The following is a 27924-nucleotide window of genomic DNA, read 5'->3' as shown; positions in this document are numbered from 1 at the left end:
CTCTTCTCCTGCCTTTCCATTCCAACAATAACCACTGTCCTACAGGAATGAATGTACTTCATACATTTTCCACATACACTTCCTTTTCTCATAAAAAATAATTTTGTCACATTTGTATATATCCCTAAACAAGATATATTTTAGTTTTTGAGCATTATAAAAATGGCTTTATACCATATGTCTCTGCTTCCCAGCTTCTTCACATCATGGCACACGCTGAACTTGAAAATATTGTACAGTGCCTTGGGATAAATGCTATCTATGTCTCGTCACAAGACTCCAGCTACTATTAATTCCCAGAACAGAGGGGGTCAGGATATTAGGACCTCTGTAACCTAGTCACTGAGGCACACTACTTGGAAAGCACTGCTGTATGTAGTGTTCTCTCCACTTGGTTTTTTCTTAGATCTATCTTAGATCTTTTCTTTCTTTAGATTTATGCACATTGCTTTTCACTGCTCTATCATAATCCTGTGTCAACACTCAGGAATTTCCATCTTATTCTGTTTAGACCCCCTCTTTACTTTTCACTTATACTACTGATAACACTAGCATACTGTGACTTACGGAAAACTGCTGAATTTGGTTTCATGTTTTTCTAGGATTCAGAGAGGTACTTTTAAATGTTGGTTTTAAAAATCTGTTTTGTTTTAGATTGGGTCTTGAGTATAAGGCAGCAAGAGATAGAATTAATTGGATCATTATATATAAATACAACCTTTTCTATTTAATCATGTTGTTATGACAAAACAGCAATATGTACCAGTGAATCCACCTTCAGATCAGTAGAAATTGACTTTAGGCAAGCAAACCAGGGAGTTCTGAATTATGAAGATTTCATAATGACATTAATGTTTTTAATAGTTGATATATATTTGGATCTGAAATAACTGTATGATTATTTAGTTCAGCAAGGGCAAATATATTTCACTTCATGTTCTAAATCCATTTAATTGGTAGTGTTCACCTGGAGTACTATGGGAAAAATGTTTTCAATCCATTTCAGGGTCTTCGGCTAAGAATTCAGTGATCAATTATTGATGTCTGCCCTAGGTTTGCATAATGGAAGTAAGGACATATGTCCTAGGTATTTGCATTCCCCAATCTTCCTGTTTGCTTCTTCTGTGATTATCTTGAACCCATCTTGATCATGTGAATATGATTTATTTTGTAGCTTACCCCTCTTGGAAAACCAAAGTCATAATTAAAAAAGTTAAAAAGCATCACATCACATAGTTGTGCCCTTTTCTCTGGTCATTTATTATGGTCTCTAATTACCTGCATTGTAGGATACTTTTCTCACAAGTATGCAAGATATTCCACTCCTTTGGTAAAGCGTCTTTAACCATCGTTACTGAGCCCCAAGCTGAAAAAGAGATAAAATGCCCTTTAGTATTCTTAGTTTCAGAGTTTTGAACTTAGCTTTACATAGATAGATCCTGTCCACTGTAATTTAAAACAATTAGAGCTACAAAGCTTCTTTAGAGTTTCCAGATCCTATTAAATGTTATTTTTAAGATAACATCTTTTCTTGTCCTTCATTTATGAATGTTTGATCAGGAAATGGTCATAAAAAGCTTCAAATCCCAATTGAATAATGCATTCTCAAAAGTAGCTGCCAAGTGTAAATACCACTGATATACATTCATGCATATGATAGTATATAAATAACCAGGAAAGCATAGCAAAGGTCAATCAATTATGTATAGGTCAGAATGCTTTCCATCTGGATTGAGTCATTTTAGCAAATGACATCATGTGTCCTTTGGAGTCTATTGTGAAATGTGGCTTGAGTCATTATAGATTGGCTTCTTCCCTGGGTTACCAGGATGGCAGTGGTAAGGCTCAATAAATAAATGTATTGGACTTTGCAGGAGCATATTTGCATAATTGGGGTGTAGTGATGAAGGCTTCTTAATCTAGAGAAAACCTTTGGGCCCTATCCACCAATTTCTAGTTTTTTTATCCTTCTTGGTTGATTTTTTTTTTTTAAGGACTTGAAGACAAAAGAGTTGGAAATGAGCCAGATGTTCTTTATATAAATGCAGTGGATATCTTTCCATGAAATTGCCAGCAGGGAATCAATAGTAATAAATCTGGTACCCTTCTAATCTCTTTAAACTTCACCATTGCTTTTCTGGAATTGTGCTACTTGGACCCTGTAAATTTGGTTTATAATTTATATTTGATCTGATGGGGAGTGGTCTCACCAGATTGCCAGACTCTAGAGTGACTGGCAGGATGGGATGTTGTATGAGATGGAAGGGATGTTGGCATTTTCCAGTTGGCACAACAGGAACTGAATTTAGCTTATAGACCAAGTGATAAAAGTAGCTGCCAAGTCCAGTCATTTCTGATTAGTCAGGGCCTAAGGAGGTAAATGTTACTTGACAGAATTTAATGTGTGATTTTTCCCTCCCTTCGGGATATTTTGAAAATGTTAAAAAGTTGTTGTTGTTGTTGTTTAAAATAGGATAACTTATATAAGAAGGACTTAGAGTCAAAATTCATGTCATGTTTTATAGGCATTTATAGTTGGAATCTAAGTTTGGTTCTGAGATCTTAGAAGGAAGAAAGCTTGGGCATCTTTAGGAATGATGAAAGGAAATGGTCCTTGTCTTTAGGGAGATTATAGTCTAGGGGGAAGACAGACATGCGAACACACATTACCACAGTATAAAATAATAGCTCTAATAAGATATATGTGTAAATCCAGGCAGGACTGATATTTCTGTCACTTATTTATATTATACTATCCTTTACTTACTTATTTGGACCCTAAATGGCTGAGAAACATGCCTATACTTATTCTTATTATCAGGGTACTTTGAAAGTGAACTTTTAGTTTTCAAGATGGCTACCCTGTGTTTTTATTATCCAGGTAATGTGGCTTATCCAGAGGTAATGTGGCTTCCTTCTTTTGGAATGGTACTTACTGTTCTGTATACAACCCAAAGCCTTAACTTCTAGTAAAACTCCACAGGTTCCTAAGGACTATTCTTTGATCACATCTACATGGACACCAAAACAAATGGGGAAAAAATGAATATAAAGTTCAAGTTGCAGTTGTTTCTTGTGGTAACTAACAGCTGATTTGCAAGGTTTTATCTTCTTCCCCCACTATTATATTTGAGATTGTAATCTGTGGTCACAGATTGATCAGCTGGTTCAGGGTCGTGTAGATTATTCACACAGAAAGGGGCCTATTTGACCACCTGGCAGACTTCTGCTTATATCTCATTTTATAAAATCACTCCTAGTTGTAAGGGGTCCTGGAGAGAGGGGGTTATTAACAGAGACTGGGTTGACCAATCAATGACTGCCAAACTTTCTTATTATCCAAAAATAACCATTGTCAATACTCTACCTACTATTTTTGCTGTGTTTTCCTTCTTAATAATACCATGAATCTTTTTTTCATGTTATTAAATATTCTACCACCTAATTTTTAATGTCTGCATAATATTTCTCTTTATGCCTATACCATAATTAATTTGGACAATCTTCTTTTGTTTGAAATTTAGGATTGCCAGTTTTTGCTATTATAAGTAGTACAGTGGTAAACATTCTTGTAGTTATATCTTTTTTAGAACGCTTTTAACCTTTTTTCTTTCATTTTGATTCTCTCTTTAAAAAAATCAGCAAATAATGATGTAAGTAAATATTTAGTTACTCTCTTTAAACAGAGTCTGGGGAGAGGAATTTTTTTTTTTTTTTGAGAGAGAGTGAGAGAGCATGCACACATGCACATGAGCAGTAGGGGAGGGGGAGAATGGAAGGGAGAGAGAGAATTTCAAGCAGGCTCCTCACCCAGTGTGGACCCTGATCTCACGACCCTGAGATCATGACCTGAGCCGGAAACCAAGAGTCTGATGCTCAACTGACTGAGCTACCCAGGCACCTTGAGGAATTCTTTAATAACTCAGATAACTTAGATTATTCTACAGGATGCAAAATATCTTATTGATTTGGCAAAATCAGAGAAGCAATTGGTAAATAGAGAGGAGAGGGAGGAGGGAAGTGACCAATTTTCTGATGGAATTAACTGAGTTGGTTCAGTTAAAATGGCTTTAATGAGTTTTACAGGTCTGATTAAGGGCATCTGGCAGTAGATTAATTTTCAGAATCCCCCTTCTGCCTGAAAATATATTTTCATCTGACATTGTGTTTCTTTTTGTACAAAGGTTGTCAAATGAGAATGTGAAGGTAGCTCATCTCACAACTCACCTGCCAGAATGTATTGTAGGCATGTTGAGGTTGAAAGCCTGGCATCCATACCAGCTAAAATCAGACACTATAGAGAAGTTTGGCTTCCAGAAGAGTAAAATGGAAAATGCTGACACTATCCACCACCGCCCCCAACCCTGTCACTGCTGTGGTCTTTGGGAGGGGGTTAATGGTGCTTTTCCTTGTTTGAGAACTAAAAAGGGATCAGCAAAACCGAGCATCAGGCAGAGAGTTCTGGTTCTTGCTGAGTACATTACCTCTTAGAACGGGGTTTTAAATGTCAATGCTTTTTCTAATGTATGTGAGGAATCCTAATTGAGAAACTGGCCCATATGCTTAGACTATATCCAACTCTGTTTCTTTTTTTAATGCTGCAAAATAAGGTTAATTTTTATGGTGAATATTTTATGGCCTGCTTTCTCTTATGTGCCAGACAAATTGAAGGCAATGCATACTGATGGGTGGTGAAGATAAAAGAGCAGTGTTGACCTTTTGGTAAATCATTCATCAGACTGCTTCATCTGTAAGTGGTTTTCCAGTTGCACCTCGTATTTGCTAATCACTGCATTTGACTCTTAATTCTACAGGGGCTGGTTGTCTTGTGGATTGCCTTTTCTTCCCCCCACCCCGTCTAACCCCCCCCCCCCTTTTTTTAAACTTTGGTTATTAGTATTATAGCTATTTCATTACCTGTTAGTTCCTCCACCAGAGGGGGCTTGTGGGCAGAGAAACACTGGGAATTAATAATTCAGTCTCTTTTTGTCTCTCTTCCCTGTAACTCTTAAGGTTTCTCCTCAGAAGCTGAGATGTACTTTAAGCATTCCATTCACTTACTCTCCTTTGAGTTTTCTTGTTCCCAATGAAACTGAGTTACAACGACTGTCTTTGGCAGTGATCACAGAATAGAATAGTGAACTAACTGGTGTTAATGGTTTAGCACCAGTATAATTTTTGGCTTCCTTGTTGATCAAAGTCCCATTGGGGAAACCAAAAGTGAGAGCAAGAATAGCCTCTTAGTTTAACCCTGGTCAAATAGTAGAAACTATGGAATTTATTATGGTGAAAACATACATCTGTATTCTGGACCCAAAGTGGATCCAAGGCTGGGCATCTCATAGAATCAACTTCACCAATGTTGTGGGCCTCTGTGGTTCTTCATTTCTTGACACTTCTGCTTGATTCTGGCCAATCCCTAGAGTTCAGAAGTGTGGTTAATACAGAAGACGCTTTGGGGTGCTAGGGTGGCTCAGTCGATTGAGGGTCTCCCTTCGGCTTAGGTCATGATCCTGGGGTCCTGGGATCAAGTCCCACGTGGGGCTTATTGCTCAGCGAGGAGTCTGCTTCTCCCTCTGCCTGCCACTCCCCCTCCTTGTGCTCTCTCTCCCTCTGTGTCAAATCAATCAATCAATCAATCTAGGGAAAAAAATACAGAAGACCCTTTAAGTCTGAATTAGCCTACAAGATATATAGGACAACATGGACATGCTTGGCATCGGATCTAGGCAAGAACATTTAGGGAAAAGATTCTGCCTTAGGACTGAAAGAAATTGACCTTTGTCTACTAGGGAGTCCAGCCATTTATAGTGCTGTGCTGATTAACCCCACAGAAGTTGTTTCTTAATTATGTATTTTAAGGTTTTTGAACTAGGGACTGTGTTCCGTCTCTAGGGACCACTAGCATTTTGATATTTTGATTGCAATTAAATGGAAATTAGAAACACTGAGAGACAGAAACTAATCAGAAGTGTTTCACTGTTCCTTTATTCCCAAATGCAGTGTTGAGAAATATCCAGATACTACCTGCACTCTTCCTGTCTCCTGCTTAAACCTGAGATTCTTCCACTGGGTGAGTGGTCCTGGGCCCAGATTGGCATTGCCCATTTGGCTGATGAGGGCAGTTTGACAGTTTTTGCTGGTACACTTGCTGCTGAGTTTTTAAGGGCATGACCATAACCCCTTTTTGGAAGTCTGTGTGTGTGGTGGGGTAGATGTGGGGGTGCATGTCCCTTTTTTATTATTTTCTTAAAACACCAGTTATAGTTTTATGGCCGCAGCCAATCATAATACTTTTACCTTTTTTTGGATAACAAAGAACATACTTCTTTCTATTCTCTTGTAAAAACACGAAAAAGCAAGAAACATGATTTCTAAAAAGCAGCTTCTTTTAACAGGGAAATCTCAGAAGTTACATTTTTTTTTCTCCTTTTGTTAGAGATAGAAAGCCAGCCTTTGGGGGAGGGACACTTAGGTCCCAGAGAAACAGGCAATAGTGATAGTCTATTAATACCAGATTGTTCTTATGAGAAGAAATAATTTTTACATGGTGGTGACATTTTAAGCTTTAAAAGGAGATTTTCTGTAATGTTTTCCATAACAATATGGCCCAGAAGTTAGTCTGGGAGGAGGCATATGAATTAAAATGAATTTTTGGAATCTTGCTTATTGAAAATGCTGATGCTGTCAAGTGTGACTTATCTCACCATCCTTCTCCAAACCTACAGACTTCACTAGACTCACATCTACCCTTGCCCCTTTTCCTTAAGACTCAGAGACCAAGAAGAATTTCCTGCATCTTTAAACTCATCTGTGAATGTTCCCTTCACCTTTTACTCTTTTACACTATCCAATATGGTAACCACTGGCCACGTGTGACTATTTACATTCAAATTAATTTAAATTAAACAAAATAAAAAAATTATTTCCTTAGTCACACTAGCCTCTTTTCAAGGGCTTGACAGGCACCTATGGCTATTGGCTATCTTATTGAACAGCATGGCTGTAGAACATTTCCATCATCACAAACAATTCTGTTGCGACAGCCCTGCTCGGATCCTCTTGGACATCCTCCTAAGGATATTGCTTCCCTCTCACCCTCTCAGGTGGTCACTGTTTCTTCTCAGTGTCTGGAGTGGAGTTGGTGTCATTCTTCATCCTCATCACCACTTCTAGATAGCTTCTTTTCTCTTCATGCACAGAAGCGCTTTGAAAGCAGGTGCTGTTGGATTATACCCTACTGCCTACTCTTCTGAATGTATTGAAAATTTTGCCCCCAGCTCACTCTTCTGTCTTTATGCCCATCATTCTCCTGCCATCATTGTTGGTAAAAAATACCCACCTGGAAGACTCATCTCTGACCTCTCGTTTCCTTGAGTTTCTCACTGGCAAATGTCTCCTTCTCTACCTATTGGTCATACTCCAGACCAATGGCTCTCAACCTGGGAAGCTCCCCTCTCCTAGAGGGAATTTGCAAATGTAAGGAACACTACAGGCCTTTAGAGGGTAGGAATTAAGGATGCTCCATGTCATTCAGTACCCAAGAGAGTTCTACATAATAAAGAATTGTTGCATCCCAAATGTCATAGAGCCCTTGTTAAGAAACATTTTGCTGGGGCGCCTGGGTGGCTCAGTCGGTTAAGCGTCTGCCTTCAGCTCAGGTCATGATCCCAGGGTCCTGGGATGGAGTCCCGCATCGGGCTCCCTGCTCAGCGGGGAGCCTACTTCTCCCTCCGTCTGCCACTCACCCCTGCTTGTACTCTCTCTCTCTCCCCCTGTCCAATAAATAAATAAATAAATAAAATCTTAAAAAATAGAGAAAGAAACATTGTGCTGACTTTCAAAATGCATTTCAAAACATCTCTCTGACCACCACCTCCTGTCTTTCCAAGGACGTCATCTCATGTGACACCAACATTCCCACTCCAGTAGGAGTTCTTTGACTCCTTGGGGCCTCCAGTCTATGGACCCACTGCTACTCTTCACTAATCATTATTCCTCTCATGCCCTCACTTCCCTTCTCACCAAGTTTAGGTGCTGTCTTCTCCATCATCCTCATCTGGCATAACTCTTGACTCTCACTGAGCTTTCTGTTTGCTTTGGGTCTGAGTGCAGAGAAGAACGCTAAGTTTTATGGACTTACCTTAAATTTATGTCCACTATTTTCAAGTAGATCCTCTGCTCCACTTGGCAGTCCTACCTTATTTATTTAGTACTCCTACTTTCTGAGACAACTCTTTTACACCTTCACCTATGCCTCAAACCTCCAACTCCCATCCCCAATTTTCCCACTCAACTGATGCCCTCACTTCATATTTCATTGGGGAAATAGAAACAATCAGAGCAAACCACGTCAGCTCCTCCAGCAAATTTGCATTCCTACCTGTTTGCAAATCCTGGTAAAGGTTTTTTTTCATTTGCATTCTTTTCCTACTCTGAGCCATATGATGATTCAATTCTCTCACTGCTTTTCTCTATTTGAAAGATTGGGAAAGCTTCTTTTGTACAGTGTCCCACAACATCATTTGGCTTTCATTTGATATAAACACATCATTCACATATTAATTATGTCTTTGTTCTTTTCTCATTAGTCCATAACAATTAAAATAGACCATTACTCTGCCACACTATGAGTTTTTATGATGTCATATCAAAGTCTCCATTAATTAAATAACTTTATAAATTAAAGCCTTATTTGGTGACAATATCTTTCAGTTGCAAATCATCTCCACTAAACAGCACAATGGCAGGCTTGGGACAATTTTAACATTAGGACATACTAGCCTAACAGCCAGATGTGCTTACTGCACATTGAAAGTTAAAAGCTGTCACTTTAGGTGATCGTTTGGTGCCAATGACACTGAGAGCAGAAAAGAGTGGATGGGGGTGGGGAAGGACATACTCAGGCACTGCCATTGGAAAGCACAGCTCAATTATCAGGTTGTCATTTAGATTCTTTAGATTGTTCATTAGATTGATCCACAAATTAAAATAAAAATTCTCCCAGGATGTTTGGAGCTATGAGACTGTGTCATTGGATTTCAGTTTGAGAGGCACTGACCTGCAGGGTAAAGTTCAAATTTCTTACCTGAAAATACAAGGCCCTCATTTAACTGGAGGGTGAATTTGAGTGGAGCGGGAGTAAGATGAAGGCAGTGAGAGAGAAGTTATTAATGCGGTTGTCGTGGGAAGAGATGAAGAGAGCTGGAGTGGGGAAGCGGTGCAGGAAAGGGAGAGACAGAATAAGAGCGGTATCAGATAGAAATGAAAAACATAGTGGGGTAAGGGGGGAGAGGGAAGAACAGAGCATCAGAGGTAGATGACAGATAGATTCTTTTATATTCATATTATAGGTAAGGAAATACAATAGTGGACTGGACATCTTGATTTAGGATTTTATGTATAGGTGTTATTTTATAAGAATTTATTACCTTCCAGCTTTAAGAGAATATAGTTTGCTGATGTGTCTAAACGACTTATCAAGAATAGCAAAATTATGAGCATAAGCTGGATACAGCAGTGCTTGCTGTGGTGTGCAGTACTTGATACATTTGGATAATCCCTAATTCTGGGGAAATTGTAAATCAGTTGGATGGTTGGAATAAGGCCAAACATATCAGGAATCATAATGCGAAAATGATTAATTTTAGCTGTCAGTAGACGAAGATTTTTAAGTTGGATGGGGAAGGGAAAACAGGTCTCTTTACTCTTTATAAACTATTTACAAGGTACACCCTTATTAGGGATAGGAAGATTGAAAGAAAATAGATGGAAATTGATATAATAATATTCCATGCAAATACCTTTCAAAAGAAAGCTGGTAGATGCTGTATTAATATTAGATAAAATGTGCTTTATTTTTAATTATTATTATGTTATGTTAATCACCGTACATTACATCATTAGTTTTTGATGTAGTGTTCCATGATTCATTGTTTCCATATAACACCCAGTGCTCCACGCAGAACGTGTCCTCTTTAATACCCATCACCAGGCTGACCCATCCCCCCACCCCCCTCCCCTCTAGAACCCTCAGTTTATTTCTCAGAGTCCATAGTCTCTCATGGTTCGTCTCCCCCTCCGATTCCCCCCCTTCATTCTTCCCTTCCTGCTATCTTCTTCTTCTTTTTTTTTTTTCTTACCATGTATTGCATTATTTGTTTCAGAAGTACAGATCTGTGATTCAACAGTCTTGCACAATTCACAGCGCTCACCATAGCACATACCCTCCCCAATGTCTATCACCCAGCTACCCCATCCCTCCCACCCCCCACCACTCCAGCAACCCTCAGTTTGTTTCCTGAGATTAAGAATTCCTCATATCAGTGAGATCATATGATATATGTCTTGCTCTGATTGACTTATTTAGCTCAGCATAACAAAATGTGCTTTAAAACAAAAAGCATTATTATAGTTAGAGAGAGTTATTATTTAATGATAAAAGAACAATTTACTAGGAAGATACATTAATCTTGAACCTACACTACCGGGCAGCATCATTTCAAAAATATATAAAATAAAAATCAACAGAATCATCATGAGATATTGAGAATATAAGTAATCAGAATCAGGCAGTTCCAAACATATTCTCTCAGATACTGATAAATAAAATAATTTAAAAAATTAGAAAGGATAAAGAAGATTTAAATAATAGAACTGATTAGCTTGATCAAATGGACACATATAGGACTTAGAACTCCATTAGCAGAGAATATTTACATGGAGAAAGTTTGAATACTGATGAATACAAATTCTTTAGACTACATTTTTTTATCCCAGAGAAGAAAAAAATCAGAGGTGAAAAACCAATAAACATCAAAAATTTCATACATTTGGAAACTCAAGATCATACTTCCAAATGATTTTTGAGTCAAAGAAAAGTGATGAGAGAAATTAGTAGATACTTTATTTTAAATCTTGTGGGGTATAGTTAAAGGGATATGCAGAGGGACACTTACAGATTCACAAATTCATGTATTAGAAATAAAAGAATGCTGGCTATTTGTGAGTTAAACATTCAACCAAAAAGGCATAAATAGCAGAGTAAACCCAGATACAGCTGAGGGATAATGCAAAATATGACAAAAACAAATGAGATCGAATACAAAAGGAATAGTAGAAAAGATCAACAAAGCAAAAGATGATTCTTTGAAAGATGCTCCAAACACATACACATCTGGCAAACGTGATCAGTTACAGAGGCAAAGAGGGAGGGGAGGACACAAATAATATTAGAAATGAAAAGGGAATCCTAAGTATAGACACAGTAGACATTACGAGGTCAAAAGAATATACTGTGAATAACTCGATGGTACTATATTTGAAAACATATGTTCTAATATGTGAGGGAGCCCAGTACACAGATGATAATATACATTCTAAGCTTATGTCCCAACAAGAGACATGAGAAACATGATGTCTAACTTGAGTCTGCACCGTAGACCACTCGGCCATCCTGACACACCTACCTGAGGTCTAGCCGAGTTGGGTTTGAGTCTGTCTTCCTGGAATAAAAAATCATTCATTTGTACAAATATTTATGAACACTTATTGTCTACTTGGACTTGTGCTGCTGCTAGCTTATATTTTCATGAGGGAGGTAGACATTAAGCAAATCAATACAAAAATAGATATTTACAACTGTGGTAAGTGAAATAGGAAAGGTAAGAGCATTTAACTGAGGAACCAAATCTTATTAGGGTAAAGGGCAGATTAGCAAAGGTTTCCTGGAAAAGTGACAGTGAAGTTGTGACCTAAGTTATGAGCAGGAATTATCCAGGCGAGAAAGTGGTACAGAGTCCGAAGACATAGATCATAGAGTGGGGGGGTAGAAAGGTGTGAGATTCCATTTTGGCAATTGCCATTGGAATATGGTAAGTGTTTGTATGAGCCAAATGCATTAAATTCACACATCTCTGTAAAACACAAACACATTTTCACTTGTTAATAGATTTATGTAAATGCTTAAGAATATAATCCGTAGAGAAAGTATAAAAACAAGGATGGGAAGGAAATAAACCAACTTCATTCAGAACAGTGATTGCTTCCAGAGAAGGGAGAGCAGAGGGCCTTCTTCTACAACCATCCCTTGTTATTGGCAGTTACCTTCCTGATAGGAAGTATGAAGTTAGCCAGTCGTGTGTTTGGTAATTTCTTTACGTAAGTGTTGGCCTTAATCTGCAATGGAGCCCTTAATTATAAAACATCAGGCAGGAAGTGAAACTTAGAGATGCCATTCTGAAGGGAGCAGTGGTTTAGAGGGTACTACTCCAAATGGGAAGAGGGAGGTGCCGAAATTGAGAGTAAGGGTTTAGAACTGCACTGTCCAACATGGTAGCCACTAGCCTCACGTGCCTGTTGAGTACTTGAAATGTGGCCAGTGTGAACTGAGACATGCTCTAAGTGTAAAATATACACCAGATTCCGAAGACAATATTTTAAAAAATGCAAAATACCTCAATAATATTTTTATAATATTAATGTAATATATTATATTAACAAATTAGTTATAAACATATTAATATTATAATATAGTAATTACACAATATAATGTTAGAATGATATGATTGTGGATATATTGGGTTATATGAAATATTATTAAAATTAACCTAGGGCGCCTGGGGGGCTCAGTTGGTTAAGCGACTGCCTTCGGCTCAGGTCATGATCCTGGAGTCCTGGGATCGAGTCCCGCATCATCGGGCTCCCCGCTCAGCGGGGAGTCTGCTTCTCCCTCTGACCCTCCCCCCTCTCATGCTCTCTTTATCTCATTCTCTCTGTCAAATAAATAAATAAATCTTTAAAAAAAATAAAATTAACCTACCTGTTTCTTTTTACATTTTTTAATGTGGCTCCTGGAAAGTTTAAAATTATGCAAGTGGCCAACATCACATACCTATTGGACCACGCTGGTTTGGATATTTTTGTAGTGATTTGGCTTTGCCACAGTATCCAAGTGCATCTTTTAGTTGTATTTTATAAATGTGTCATCAGCCCACAGTGTATTGGGAATGAAAGATATAGTCCACTGGTATTATATCACAGATAGTTTGCAAAGCTCTGCTTTATACCATTCGTATCTTCCAGAGTGCTTTAGCTGCTGCTGTGCTTACTGTAGAAAATGAATTTATTGTCAGTTTCCTAGAGCTCTGTGAAATATTCTAAAGAAGTGACTGTTAAATTGATTTGGCCCCCTGAGTATAAAAAAAGTGATTGATAATGATGTTCTCAAATAATCCTCAGATTTGCTCATATTTATTTTCAGTTACATACCTTGTATATTGGAATTAGAGAGACATATAACAAAAACTATTGTAAAGGATACACTTTTTAAAAGTCCAATTGAAGGATCTGTTTGACATCCACCAGTGGTTATTTTAAGAATTGAAAAACAGAGGGTGGGGAAGCTCATATTTCAAATTAGTTACTTTGCAGCATTGATAATATACTTAAGTAATTGTCTTCCTTAGGTTTTGTTCTATAAAATTGACTTATTTTCATCGGAATGGACTAGTTAACATTGGACTTTGAGTTTGGCACACATGAGCATGTGATTTACAGGGCAATTTTTCTCATCAAAACCTGGGCAGAACCATTTATTTTAAAACCAATATTTATTTTACAATGGGAAGATGGAGCAGATTAAAGGAGCATAAAACCATGATAAATCACCCAATCTTTATCCCATAGAAAATCTTTTAAATGGTTCTTAAAGTAATGGCAGTAAAACCGTCTCAGAGAGTTTGTATTTGGATGGTTTTCCAGCATATGGTATAGTTATGTAGATTAAAATCTAATTAACGAGGAATTTATAAATTTCAGACATTGTCTGTGTGATTCTTTTTCAATAAAAAGTTAAGTGTCTTTTTTCCTTAGCCAAGTTTCTGAGTCTCGCTCATGAGTAAAGAGAATCTAGTCTGAAATTTTCAGCTATTGCAAATCAAAGGCCCAGGAAATGAAATCTCTTTTAGTTTTTAATTAATTAATTAATTAATTAATTTATTTATTTTAAAGATTTTATTTATTTATTTGACAGAGAGACACAGCGAGAGCAGGAACACAAGCAGGGGGAGTGGGAGAGGGAGAAGCAGGCTTCCTGCCGAGCAGGGAGCCTGATGTGGGACTCGATCCCAGGATCCTGGGATCATGACCTGAGCCGAAGGCAGACACTTAATGACTGAGCCACCCAGATGCCCAGTTTTTATTAAATTTAATAATTGATTTTTATATCAAAGTTTAAGAACATGTATATTTATGCTTATAGATTCTTATGCAAGAGAAGAATTTTTATAACTTATCTCATTTTGTTTGATTTAGTTTCCATTTATATCTTAGGTTATAATAATTTCTGTAGTTAAAAATAATGGAGCTACATTTCTCTGATAGTATTCTTTAGTACTTTTGTAATGATAAGTGAAATTATATCCCATAGAATCTTTGGACTGGTTAAAGATGCTAAAGGGTAGAAAATAATTGAAATGGAAGAGATCTGCTTATAGTCATGGTGTGGGGGTCTGTGTCCTATTATGGTTGGTGTCCTATTGTGAATGTTCTGTCTCTAGTGAATCGTAGACTCTTGGTCAGTGGTTGGCGAACTTTTTCTGAAAAGGACCAGAGAGTAAATATTGTGGACTTTCTTGGTCTCTGTTCCAGTCATTCAACTCTGCTATTACTGGGTGAAACCAGCCTTAGGCAATATATAAATGAATGGGTGTGTGCCTACCCAACAATTGACCCAACAATTCTGTATCTGGGAATGTTCCCTGGGAAATAATCGGAGGCTTTGGCAGAGAAGTGTGTACAAGAATCTCTATCATGGTATTACTTCATAGCATGGAAAGCTATTTATGAGCCCTGGTTAATTAAAAGGAAAGCAGTAAGACAGAACTTCAGGTGTGCTCCTACTTTGATGTAACATAGGCCTGTATGTTGGGTTGGACCATGGAAATGCAGAAGAAGGAGACGGATTTCCTCTGAGGAACTTGGAACATTGTTGTTCTATTGGCAAGGCTGTCCCTGTTATGGCAACAGTTGCAGAGAGGTGCAACCAGCACAAGCTGTGTTTTTTCCCATTGGTGACTCCATCCTCTCTGGTGCAGTTTAACATTCAGTTCATCAAATGAACTCCTCTTGTCGAGATTCCTTACCCAGACAGATTGCTGTCTGGGATTTGGCATTGCAGGGAGGACATCTTCAGGAAGGGAATGTACTGGTCATTCTGACATCTGTGTGGAATATAGGCTGCAAATTGTAGAGTCCTCCTTTGACATTCTGGGTTTATGCGTTGGTCTAGTGAGCTTGTTTACTGAAGTCCACCTCCTGAGAGATGGACTCTGTACCGTGTGCCAAGAACAGCGAGGCTCAGGGTGCCAAAACCCGGTGAAGGACCTTCCTCAGGTATGACTGATGACCTTCAGTCGGGCCCTCCTGCAGGCGGCATTCCATATTTCCACACAGTAGAATGCTTGAGCCTTTTCCTATTTGAAATTTTGCCCCTTCCCACTTGCAAGTTCTGCGCTTCTTTGGTTTTTCTCTCTTCAGCCCTGGCTTGCTCGGTTTTCCTTATTGCACAGTGGGGAGAGACCGGTGCACAGGAGACATTTCTGCTGCTGGTATTTTACTTTCTCCTGGAGTTTTTGTGGGATGACATTGATTTCGAGTGCAGAGAGCGCTCAGCTTTGGAGCAGGCCTGTGGAGAAGCAGAGTCCCTCGGGCCTGCTGTGAGGCCAGAATCCCCTTGTCCCAGTGACAGGGATTGGCATTTGTGTGAGACTGTGGGACATGCCCCTAATGCCAGGAGCTTCTGGCGGTGACAATCAGCGTGAGGAAAGGCAGCGGACCATTTCTCCACCTGAGGGAGGCAGACATTTTGTGAGCTCCCATGATTTTTCTCATCAGACTCTGAAATAGCATTTCACTGTATTTTGATACAAATGTTCAAACTACACATTAGGGATAATTTCTACCTCATCTCGGGGACAAGTCAGAATGATCGTATCTCCATTAGAGAAAACGAAGAGGCCTCTGCGTCTGACACTACTTCATTAAAGAGAAAATATTTTCCCAGTAGGCAAACCTGCTGGCTAAATACAGCCCCAAATTCAAGATCATTTCTACAAAGAACTCTTATGTCAGCTTCCTTTTTCATGAATTAACGTAGGTCTGTGGAATTTACATTTCTTACAAAATATTTACCCATTTTCCCTTTTCAGCAGGTGAGAGAAAATCCTAATTCAAAACACATTCTTTTGTCACTTTGGAGCCTGATTGGAGATGAGAGTTCTTTGATTTAAAGAAATCCCCAAAGTGATCAGTAAAACTGCTTATAGAATTTGAGGTTATATATCTTGAGGAAGATTTAGGTCTGAAACTAAAGTTAAAGACTTTAATTTGTGAAGTGTTGATTGCATCACTTTGCTTAGCAATACAGTGAAGTCATTGTTTAAAAGTCGAGTGAATACATTTTAGCCTCATCAATGAAATGTATCAAGTACCAGCAAGTAGTGAAATGATGTCAAGAAAAATAACATTTCAGTTTTTCTTTGCATTCTTTGTACTGAAAAAAATGAAAATTGCCCTTTTTTGAGTTCATGCTACAAACTCATAAAATTTACGTTGAATATTTAGATGTTTATGTGAGTGTAGCTCAATTTATAAGTCTGAACGCTATCAACACGACAATTAATTTTAGAAAATTGTCAGTCAGCAGACATGCTGGGGCTAGAATAAGATGATTCATTTGCTCTATAGGCAGTAATGTATGTTATAAAAAATCAAGAGATAGTCACACAGAAAGGGAAAAAAATGAATGTAGATCAATAATTTAATTTAGCTCTGACCTGGCTAAGTTCTATAGCACAATTCATAATTTTTCAGTGATAGATCCTTAACATTTTATGTATAGTCCTTCAGTTTTGTATTGATCTTTCCTAATGTATTTAGAAGGAATAACATATCTCAAATCTTTAACAAAAACATGTTTTGTTGGCCTGCAAATGTTAACCAAAATATGTCACCCTATTAACCTTATTTATTCTGTTTGCAGAACTACTTTTTTTCCTGGCTAAATAATTTTAAAATTTAGAAGAGAAATGGGTAGTAAATGAACAATGACTTAGAGGGCAAGTTCATGGAGTGCTCTCTTAGTTAATAGATTCTTAGTCTTTCTGCATTACTTAATTGCTTATTAACACTGGAACTCTTGATGTTCTATGTATAGTGTATATTTATTCTGTGGAAAATTATTAATTTTTAATGGAACTAAGTGGCCGCTTGGACAAGGGACCCTAGCTATTAATCAGGAGGCAAGTGAATGAATGACTTTCATGTTCATTAGTTATTCAAGAAAGTTCATTTATGAAGTCTGTAACACTAGAACAAAGTTTTTATAAGTAAGTGGGTTTGCACTAGTACATTTTAATACTGTATACATTTTATCCTTTAACAAATATTTAATATGTGCTATGAGCCATGCATTAAGGATTCAGTAATGAACAAGCCTGTTGCCCCTGTCCTCATGAAGCTTTCAGGCAGTGAGCAGAACAGAAATGTGTCAGTGCTGTGAAGGGAAGTACAGAGGGTGACTCAAGCAGTTGGGGAGACTCTCTTTCACGTGACTCCTCTCCATACTCAGAAAGTGATTCTTCTCTGCACAAATTTCCTGAGCCTCCTAGAAATTCTGATTGCCTTCTGAGAAAATATTTTGGTTAGAATGCTAGAGTCCTAGTTTCTTAGAGCTAGAGGAGACTTGAGAAGTCATCCACAGGCTGCGCCCTTGCGTTCCCCCCCCCTCAGCCTGGGCAGGTCCAATACCCAGAGAGAAGTATGTTCATTTGTGGGGCCATTTCTGGACTGTGTGGATTGTTTGAAAATTCTTCCAAATAATGAAATAAAGCTTATTTCCCTACAAACTCTCTTTATTGGTTCCAGTTTTCTAATTTGGATAAAACCATCTCATTTACCTATTATTTGGAACACTTACCACAATTTTTCATGTATTTGTGTGATTTGTTTTATTATGAGTATGTAACCCCTGTTAGATATATGTATTCTGACAAAAAGATTGTGTCTGAGGTTGCTCACTGTTATTTCTCTAGCACTGTCTCAGCACAATGGAATGAACACGTGAGTAAATGAATGTTTTGTCCCAGAAGTTTTAGGGAAGAATGAATTAGGTAAAGTTTCTTTACCTATTAGTCCCTTAACTATTTGACAACAACAGTCATGGTTCTTTGCCTTCTCCAGTTTTTCTCATCCTGAAGTCAAGACTCATTTCCTTTAACTTTCTTTCCACAGGACATGGTGTCTGGTCCTTCACTTCCAATGCACCCTGCTTTGTTAATAGAAAAACTGAGTCTCACACCAGGAGCTTTGGGGGAAGGTGTCACAGAAGAGCTGCACATTGATTCTGGGCCTTGATGGTGGGGGGAAGTGTCCCCCAGGCTAGCAAGGAAGGAAGGGCACTTGCAGGGATGCACATAGAGCAACGGTATAAACACGTCCACTCAGATTGCAGGTTTTTTTACCAGGCCCTCCAACTTCCTCCTTGGATCATCTTAGGGCAATTGTTGTTCTCTTTCGTCCGTCTTCCTCATGAACCTCACTATCTGTTCACCTTGATTATTTCCTTGATATTGCCCCACCTTTCAGGGTGGCCTGAGATTTAGAGCTGATGTTAGGGAGTTAGTCTGTGTTCAAATCTGGGTTTTGCCCATGTTTTTCACAGCCTGAGGCAAGATAGGGTACTTCTTTGAGATTTAGTGTTTTCTTTAAAATGCAGAAAATAGGAATACTCACTTTATAAAATCATTGTGAGAATTACCAATAAATTACACGTGAAGCCCCTGACCCATAGCAAGTTCCTAATACACTGTGACTCTCACCCTTGTTCCCCTCCCCTGTGGTGACCTGCTATAGCTCACTTCCAGTGGGATAGCCACCTGTCCAGAGGCCCCATGGACACCCCATCAGGGTTCAGTAGAGGTGGAGCTATTTCAATTTCTTCCACCCACACAGCTGATGGGTTGGCGGCTCCATCTTTGTTTCTTTCAGGCTCTGGGCTCGTGGGATCCAGAGATTTTTTTTTTTTTTTGATTGGGCTGTGCAGGAATCAGATTCAACACATTCTGCCTTTCATTTCTCTCATTCTGGGTCTCTGTTTCTCCTGGTGTTACAAGGGTCTGGCTTTCTTCGATCTTGCCTCTCTATGCTTCATCTGGGTGACCAACGTACTCATTTCATTCTGGTCAAGATTTCTCTCAATAGGTTTATTGCAGATTGCTGCAGCTGCAATCAGTGTTTACAATCTGATGACAAGTTGGAGATTAAGGCTTGTCATCACTATTTAATTAACCTCAAATTAAGCAGTTTCTGGTCCTGTTGCGTGACCTTCCACACACCCGAGAGAGCTGCTAACACGGTGCCTAGTGTCCTAACAGATTCCGAGTGGCACCCATGGAAAGCAGGGTCGGCTTAGCAGCCACTCTGAAGAGCAACACTATCTGATCCCTACTCAGGTGCCTGAGGACTGAAGCGAGGCAGCTTTGTCAAATGTGTGTAAAGGGAGGGGAAGAAGGGAGAGTGGTTTTGTGGTTCTGAGAAGCATGTGGTCTGTGAACGGCAGAGAGGGTGAGCCAACAAGCATTCCAGAGACAGAAAAAAAAAAATCTCAGTTCCTAATATTAGGAAAACTTTGTTTTTCATATTATAGAAAGAGTATATGCCAATAGTAAAATTATAAATGATAATTGTAAAAAAAGGGAGGGAGAAAATTCATCCAAATTCTTTTTCTTCATGCATGCTTTTTTTTTTAAGATTTTATTTATTTATTTGACAGAGAGAGACACAGCGAGAGAGGGAACACGAGTAGGGGGGGTGGGAGAGGGAGAAGCAGGCTTCCTGCCAAGCAGGGAGCCAGATGCGGGGCTCAATCCCAGGACCCTGGGACCATGACCTGAGCGGAAGGCAGATGCTTAACGACTAAGCCACCCAGGCGCCCCTTCATGCATGCTTTTCAGGCTCACCTGGTCTGTTCAATGTGGTCGCCACTAGCCACATATGGCTTGTGAATATTTAAAATGTGACAAGACCGAATTGATAAGTGCCAAGTATAAACTACATACCAGATTTCGAAGACTTAGTATAGAAAAAAAAAAACTAATTATTCTTATTTTGGTATGTTGGGTTATGTAAAATATCATTAAATGAATTTCACCTAGTTCTCTTTACTTTTTTATTTATTTTTTAATCTTTTTAAAAGATTTATTTATTTATTTATTTCAGAGAGAGAGAGAGAGAGAGAGAACACAAGCAGGGGGAGCTGGAGAGGGAGGAGCAGGCTTCCTGCTGAGCAGGGAGCCCGATGCAGGACTCGATCCCAGGACCCTGGGATCATGATCTGAGCCAAAGGCAGATGCTTAACTGACTGAACCACTCAGGCGCACCTCTCTTTACTTTTTTAAATGTGACTACTACACACTTTAAAATTAAAAATGTGCCTTGTATTATATTTCTATTGGGCAGTGCTATTTTAGAGCTTTTACTTTGCATATATAAAATTAAAAGAAAAACCAGATATTCTACATATTACTTTATATCTTCCTTTCTCAGTTCATAATAGACTGTGAATATGTTCATGTCTTGAACTATATAATATGGCATGATTTTTAGTCATTTGTAATATTTCATTATATGATGTGCCTTAATTGATTAAACTAATCCCTTATGGTTGAACACTTAGGTTATTACCATTAACATTTTTTTCAAATTATTCATGAACGTGCTTCTGACTATATATTTGGCTTTATCCTTAAGTATGCTCCTAGGATTTGTTTCTGGAAGCCAATTAATTGAGTCACAGGCTTGCTTGTGTTGTTTAAGCAAATTGCCATATAGACAGGTGGCACTGATTCATACTTATTTGGGCAGTTTATGAGAACGCCCATTTTACTTCACCTTTATTAAACCCCAGATATCATCGTTCTTTCTTTTAATTCTTAAAAAATTTTTTTAATTCTTAAAAGTTGTTATTTTTAATTCTTAAGGTTTTTTTTTTTGTTAAAGTATAGTTGACATACAATGTTAGATTAGTTTTGGCTGTACAGCATAGGGATTCAACAAGGTCATGCTCTGCTCACCACAAGTGTAACCACCAGCCGTCCCCATACAATGCCATTGACTATATTCTCTGTGCCGTACCTTTCATCCCTGTGACTTCTTCATTCCATAACTGGAAGCCTGTATCTCCCACTCCCCTTCACCCATTTTGCCCATCCCCCCCAAACCCTATAATCTGGCAATCACTGTTTCGTTCTCTATTTTTGGGTCCGTTTCAGTTTGTTTGTTTGTTAGGTTCCATATGTATGTGAAATCATATTATCATTGTTCTTAATCCTTATTTTAATGAGCAGCATTGTTATGGGTTTGCTTAGCAAATTAATGAGTCTTAGGCTTGCTTGCCTGGTCCTGTGGTACTTCAGATGACTTTCTTTTATCCATCAGTTATTCTTTTATCCATCAACTATTGAGCATCCATAGTATGTCCACCACTGCCCAAAGATTTGTAGAAGCCATGGTATCTGATTTCTGGAAATCCTTTATATATTTTTTAAATTTTTATTTATTTATTTGAGAGAGAGAGAGAAAACGAGCAGAAGGGGCAGAGGGAAAGGGAGAGAATCTCAAACAGACTCTGCACAGAGCCCAAGGTGGGGCTCGATCTCACAACCCTGAGATCACCACCTAAGCTGAAACCAAGAGTTGGATGCTTAACCAGTTGCACCACCCAGGTACCCCTGGAAATCCCTTATATTTAATATTTAAGTTGGAAAAGAAAAGAAGAGAAAATAAATAGGGCATGGACCATGTGAGTCTTACTACCACAATATTCCCAGCACCTAAACAGAGTGTCTGGCACATGGTAGACTCCCAGTAACTATTGTTGAATAAATTCACAAATAAGTGTATGATAATGTTTACACACATCATGAGGAAAACAAACTAAAAGGGAGATGATTCTAAGACAGGAACAGTTAGGGAAGGCTGCCTTGCCATTGTCTTAACCCAACAGAAGCCAGTGGGCTTGGGAGCTGAGTCTGCAGAGGGCTGCAGGAGAGAGGCCACCAACAGAGCAGACAAAGAATCCCAAGGGGTAAATGGAGAAAAGCCAGGACACCAGCTCTGATACCTACTCTCTGGTGTAGGGCATTTACCCCTTCTGAGCTTTGGTTTCTGCCTCTGTGCATACTAATCCCTACCTCAGAAGTTTGTAATGGAAATAAATGAAGGAGGCACTTAGCGCCCGATATTTCTTTACCTATATTCATCAGTGGCCTAGCTCTATCAACTTCTTACTGTCTGTTCCTTTAGTATTTCTTATAAGTTAATCAGAAGGGAAAACAGAGGAGAAAGTTACCCTGATAGACCCGGACCTTCTATTTAGACTTGAAAAGTTCTACACACCCCAGTGAGGTGACCGTTTGTGTGCTGAATTGTGCATATCAAACCCTTACACTCTGCTAAAAATCTGTAGGATTTTTCTTGTAGTTGGATAATTAGGCCACCTGCTGTTGGCTCTGCTCAAAAATGGTCATTTAAGTGTCCTTTTATTATTTTTGGCATCCACTGGGAAGTTTAAATAGCCACTGCTGATGTGGTTTCTATAAACTCTTTAAAAAATGCTGAAATTGAACAGAGTTTAATAAAATTGCCAGACTGTTAGCTCTAGCAAGCTCTCCTAGAGATAAACCTGAAAAAACAAACCCCAAACCCCAAAGTAAATACTTCTGTAAATCGGGGGCTTTCACGAGTGCTCTCAGGGGAATATAGTTTGACTCATACGGAGTTAAGTTTACAAGCAAGGGTGGAAGCTGGCAGCTTCTGAGCTGATTTGAGCCCCCTCATTCCTCTTAACAGAGATCTGTACTAAAAAATAGTGGCAGCATTTGGAACCAAGGGACCCCGAAATAGCATCTCCCTAATTTTTTACGTCAAAATAAAACAATGAATAGTGAGGTAGTGCAAAATAAATGAATATACTTCAAGTATATGAATTTCTTAAGTCACCAGGCCCTTTTAGGGAATGTAATTTTTAAATGAATAAGATATCAAATAAGAAGAACAGCTTATGTATGTATGCAGCCTTTACAAGGTCCTCATCATTATTTAAAATGCTTTATGCATATTATCTCATTTAATCCTCACAGCAGCCCTGTGAGTGAAGAGCATGTTCTTCATTTTGCGATAAGGAAAGTGAGATTTGGAGCAATGAAGCCAAGTGATTGCAGGCAGGGTTGAAACATAGCATTTGAGTCCAGAGTTGAACTCTAAACTGCTGTTCTATTCCATTTCTCTCCTATGAAGTTACCTGAGAATGTGAGATTTTTTAAAAATTAATTTATTTATTTCACAGAGAGAGAGAGTTGGGGGAGGGGCAGAGGGAGAGACTCTTTAAGCAGACTCCCCGCTGAGTGCAGAGCCTGATGTGCGGCTCATTCCCATGACCCATGAGATCATGACCTGAGCTGAAACCAAGAGTCGGACCCTGAACCGACTGAGCCACCCCCCACCCCTGTGAGGAAATTTTGTTAAAGATAATAGCTCAGGTAAGCCTGTGTGGGAGACTCAGATACAGTTTTTATTCCCACAGATTACCTGCAGATTATAGACATGTTCTTTGGTTTATGACTAGACAACACCTTCTTAATGGATTTCAGTATCAAATCTGCTGCACTAGTTGAGCTAAAGGTGTTTTATAGCCAATGAAGCAAGATGTTTACTGAGCTTTTGGTTCATGTTAATGATTTTTGATTTTTAACAGCTAAATGTTACTAAAAAATGTGACTTGCACTAGTTATATCATGTGTTGAAAGATATTTTTAATTGTACTTTTATTGACTCTGAGAGGATGCATAGTGGATTCCACAATTTTAATTAACTGTTCCTCCTCTGACATTTCATTACTGGTTTCAGAAGTGATAGAGGATGCCAGAGCTACCTGTCAGAATTTTTCTGTACAGAAGCTAAGATGGAGAAATATTAGAGTGTCTTAGTAATTGGAGAAGAAAGGCACAGAAAGGAGGGGGATGGCTGTTAGCTTCACATGTTACTAATGTAGTAAACAAAACTTCCATCATTTTAGGTAATTTTTTTGAAAGATTTATTTATTTATTTGAGAGAGAGAGAGGGAGCGAGTGCACGCACGCACACACACACACACGCACGCGCGGGGTGGGGCAGGCAGAGGGAGAAGAGAATCTTAAGCATACTCAGTGCAGCATGTGGAGCTGGCCAAGGGGCTTGATCTCACAACCCTGAGATCATGACCTGAGCTGAAACCAAGAGTCAGATGCTTAACCAACTGCACCACCCAGGCACCCCATTTTAGGTGGATTTTTAAAATTTGAGCAAGTAACAAATTGAAATTAAAAATAAAGAAATCACTTACTTGAACTATTATTTTTATATTACAAAAACAAGAGCTTCCTCCTGAAAGTGAGCACCTCCCAGAAATCATGTATCTTTACCTGAAGGAGTTTCTGAGGATTTTCTGTGAGTCAGAAGAGGCAAAAATGTGAAGGTCAAAGATAATGGGTCCCCATCTAACACTGGACTGATTTGCCAAGCACGTAGGACACATTTTTGCTTCCTTTTTTATAGTAAAAGCCAGAGAGAACACAGTGGAGTTTAAACACAGTTTCTGTATCTGGTGCCCACATGGGCAGATGAAGGTAAAGAGGCCCATTTATCCAGAAAATGTGCCCATGCACATAATTACCTCCCTTGACATCTGATGAAACTTTGCCACATCCCCACAGAAAAATCTCTGGGCAGTCTTTCCGAGTCATTTTAAGAGATCTCGCCATGGCAGGTGAGTTTATTTATTTATTTCCATGTTGAGACCTTCACCTTTTCAGGCTCTCTTTTAAGGTTTACCTCCTGTATAATGAATGGAGACAGCAGGTACTTCATTACCAGGTATCTCCCTGCTGCAGGTGCTGTCTGGAGAAGTTTCTCTCTGTTTGGCTTGCAAGCTTCATTTATTTTCCTGAGCTTTCTAACGTGGGCTGAGCCTGGCTGACTACATTATTAAATTACCATTATTACACTGTGATGTCTTGGCGTGATCAGGGGCTGAGTTGGACAGGTTAGTGTTGGATGGGGACCATGTTTTCTCCCTTTCTTGAGTTGCCCCAAATGGACCTTAGCTGACTTGCTCAGTCAATATCAGCACCAAGATTCTATGAAGACAAGGGCAGATCTGACCACAGCTGAGGCATTTCTTCTACACTGTAAGGAATGAGCATTTCACTTTTAAGTAGTCTGATTTGATTTGTGATCAACTGGATAATTCATGATTGGAATTTTTTTTTTTGGGGGGTGGCATGTGACATTCAAAATTATTTGACATTTTAGAAGGTATAATGTCATTTTAAAAGCTATAACATCACTTAATAGATTTGCATGTAACTCATTTATGGTTTACAACAAGCTTTCAAAGGCTGTCTATTCTCAGCAGAGAAGTTTTAATTAAAAATATTTCATTGCCACTTCAAGCCTCCTTAAATTAAGGCACTGCTCTTTACTTCTGTTTTTCTGCCTCTCACACTCTTAATAATCAACCCAGTGTCATTTGCAATGATAAAAGTCATTGTTGTTTTTCTTATTTTAAGTGTTTTCTCCTTCATCACTGTATCGCCAGTGCCTGCCCCATGCTAGCACATAATAGGTGCTCAGTAAATTCTTGTTGCATGAATGGTTTCATGTTGTCTGGGGATTATATGTTCTAACTATCCTGGAATATGTTTTCTCACATGTGGCCTGCTGGCTCCCGTCTTTGGAATTTTACCCACTTCTCAGAAATATCCTTTGCCTTTCAAGTCTTAGCCTGATTATTTTGCTTATTTGTGAGTTTTCTTCTCCTGTCCCTGTGTAAGCACAGTTTCTGGTAGATATTAGGCACTCAGTAAACACCTTAATGAGTTATTGAATGACTCTACATGTATACAGTTAACTCAAGAAAAAATTATGTGTGACATTTTGTAAATCATTTTTATGATAACTCAAAACTCTTCAATGGTTCCCCATTCCCTTTAGCAGTGGTTTTCTAATAATGACAGTCTGATCATGGGATCATCTTTTCCCTGCTTAACGTCCTTCATGGGGCTTCTCATTACCCTCAGGAAAATATAATTCAAGCTCTTTAAACATGACTGAAAGTTCTACTTCTCCAGCTGCAGTTCTCCCCAAGCCCCCTTTCCTCTTTCCCATCTTGATCCTACAGTTCATTGAACCTGTGATGTCTTCTCTTCCCCAGAGTTGTGACAGTTGGGGTTCCCTTGGTGAGGAGCACTTTCATGCACCTCTTTCCTTAGCTAATGCCTGTGAGGCTTCAGGTTGGTCTCATTTTGCATATCACCTTCTCGAGATGGCCTTTACTGCCAACTCCCTGCCCCTGCCAACACAACACCTGCCTTGACCACCACCATCTCCAACACCAACACCATCTGCCTCTACTAGTCCAGATAATTTTCCTTCTTTGTATGCCCTTGAGATATTGTATCAATAAAATAGAATAACATGGGATTTTTTTTGGCCAAGTCATATGAAGTATTAAGTTAATGCAATTTAAATTGAGAATTTCTGCAATTTTAAGCTACAAGTTTCTCTTGAATGTTTTGGTGGTCACCATGCCCCCCCCTCAACCCTCTGCACAATTGCATAGGCAAACATGATGCTAAGAGTTTTACATGCATTTACTCATTTGCTTCTCAGGCCAGCTTTATGGTGAATACTGCTATTATCCCCCATTTTATTAAGAACACTATGTTCAGTGACACAAGAAACTCACACAGCTAGTGAATGGCAAGTTGAGGTTTAGGTCCAGCCCATCTACACTCTTAACCTGTGCAGCCCAAAGCCCAGCATAGTGCTGGTGATGAGACAGTGGTAAATAAATAGCCAGCAGATATTTGAAAATAGTTTTGTTTGTGTGCTAGGTATCTTCCATTTAACATTTCATATCCACGTTCTACTCAGCTCTGTGCCTAGTAGGTTCTCCTCTGTATAAATGGGGGCCTCCCTTATTCACATACACTGTGAAGTTGTATTTCTTTTTTTTACTTTGTCCTTAAGTTTGTATAATGGAATTGAAGATTGTTATATTTCATGCTGTCTTGAAAATAAGGGACATGCCACACTCACCTACAAAGGATGTTTCAAAGGAATTTGGCTTTGTAACAAGTTGGGAAACTACAGGCCTACATAATATTTTTCAAAATCCTTAGCCTGCCATGAAGCATCTTGCATTTTGACAAGAGTTTACCTTCCTTCTCATTCTTTTCTTCCCCTTTGCTTCCTTTAAAGATGGGCTCCACTGAGTCTGGGCAGGTGGTGTCCCAGCCATGTGGTCCGTGCTTGACTTAATGGCTGGCGTTAAAACAACTCACTTCACTTACTTAAATAAGCTTATAAATAAAGAAACTCACATATTATTCCCTAAAGAGAAAATAGAATACCTCACCACAAATAGGGAAGTAAAACTTTAAAGAAAAATACAACAAAAATAAAACAATGTTATTCAGATTAGCAAGTGTTATAACGGTGTTTCGATATTAGCACTAATTAATACTTTCTCACTGAATGAATTCGAAAAATTAAAAGAGGATTGCAGGGGATATAACTTTATTAGTTTTTGTTTTGCCCTGTCAGTGGGCCATGTAGCACCAGGGTTTTCTGCCCTGAAGTTGGGGGAACGCTGATAAAATTTATGTTTTTGCCCATCCTGTGTGCTCCCCCTTCTGGTTTCCTTTTCCATATCGTCTCCATCTTTCTTTTTGAAACTGCCCTTCACCCTCTTAGCCTACACAGATCTCTCCTCGAACTTCTTGACATTTATTGTTTCAATAGTTTGTATTTCACATCTTGTCCCCC

General features: G+C 38.8%; 1 protein-coding gene across 8 annotated transcripts in view; it reads left to right on the top strand.

The window, feature by feature from the left end:
• Window positions 1–27924, top strand: part of FHIT (fragile histidine triad diadenosine triphosphatase) — a 1472419-nt gene that overhangs the window by 248958 nt on the left and 1195537 nt on the right. For 5 of the 8 annotated variants that reach the window (XM_073901466.1, XM_073901467.1, XM_073901468.1 and 2 more), the window contains one exon: window positions 6004–6073. The exons of the other annotated variants lie outside the window; for them this stretch is intronic. The gene's annotated coding sequence lies outside the window, so the exon portion shown is untranslated. The remainder of the gene's footprint in view (window positions 1–6003; window positions 6074–27924) is intronic. 8 annotated transcript variants of the gene reach the window in all.

This window comes from Callorhinus ursinus, unplaced genomic scaffold, assembly GCF_003265705.2.
Source record: "Callorhinus ursinus isolate GAN/ISIS: 27379988/994484 unplaced genomic scaffold, GSC_fseal_2.0 scaffold15, whole genome shotgun sequence".
NCBI classification, from domain to species: domain Eukaryota; kingdom Metazoa; phylum Chordata; class Mammalia; order Carnivora; family Otariidae; genus Callorhinus; species Callorhinus ursinus.
The sequence above is the reverse complement of the archived record's forward strand: the minus strand, read 5'-3'. Positions and strand labels throughout refer to the sequence as shown.